This window comes from Petromyzon marinus, unplaced genomic scaffold, assembly GCF_048934315.1.
Source record: "Petromyzon marinus isolate PM22_M1 ecotype Great Lakes invasive population unplaced genomic scaffold, UKy_Petmar_22M1.pri1.0 PM_G_Scaffold_40, whole genome shotgun sequence".
Classification (NCBI taxonomy): Eukaryota; Metazoa; Chordata; class Hyperoartia; order Petromyzontiformes; family Petromyzontidae; genus Petromyzon; species Petromyzon marinus.
In genome coordinates this window covers 339,231-340,000 of record NW_027422984.1, presented here as the reverse complement: position 1 = coordinate 340,000, position 770 = coordinate 339,231, and positions in this window count along the sequence as shown.

The window sequence follows — 770 nt, the reverse complement described above, 5'->3', positions numbered from 1 at the left end:
CTGAAGTCCACAAACAGGATCCTGGCGTAGGATGCTGGGGCGTCCACATGCTGTAGGGTGAAGTGGAGGGCCATGTTAACTGCGTCGTCCACAGACCTGTTGGCTCTGTAGGCAAACTGAAGGGGGTCCAGGAGAGGGTCTGTGATGGCTTTGAGGTGTGCCAGGAGCAGGCGCTCAAAAGACTTCATTACCACAGATGTAAGGGCGACCGGTCTGTAATCATTTAGTCCTGTTGGCCTTAGCTTTTTGGGCACAGCGATGATGGTGGAGGACTTGAGACAGGCTGGTACATGGCATGTCTCCAGGGAGGTGTTAAAGATGTTGGTGAACACCGGAGACAGCTGGTCAGCGCAGTGCCTGAGGGTGGCTGGAGAGACAGAGTCCGGCCCGGCTGCTTTGCGTGGATTCTGCCTCTTGAAAAGCCCATTAACTTCTCCCTCCTGAAAGGAGAGAGTCGTTTCTGTAGTATGGGTGGGGGATGGGGCCTCTTGGGTGGGAAGGGGTGGTTCAGGACAGTCCAATTGTCTTTCAAATCTACGGTAGAACTCGTTCAGGTCGTTGGCTAGGCGGGAGTCGTTAGTGGTGTGGGGCGCTCTGGGTTTGTAGTTGGTGATGTGCCTGAGCCCTTTGGCAGACAGAAGCAGCGTCGTTAGTAGAGAACTGGTGTTTTAGTGTCTCTGAGTACAGTCGTTTAGCCTCTCTCACCGCTTTGCTAAACCTGTTCTTCGACTCCTTGAATCTGTCTCTATCCCCACTCCTAAACGCTTCCT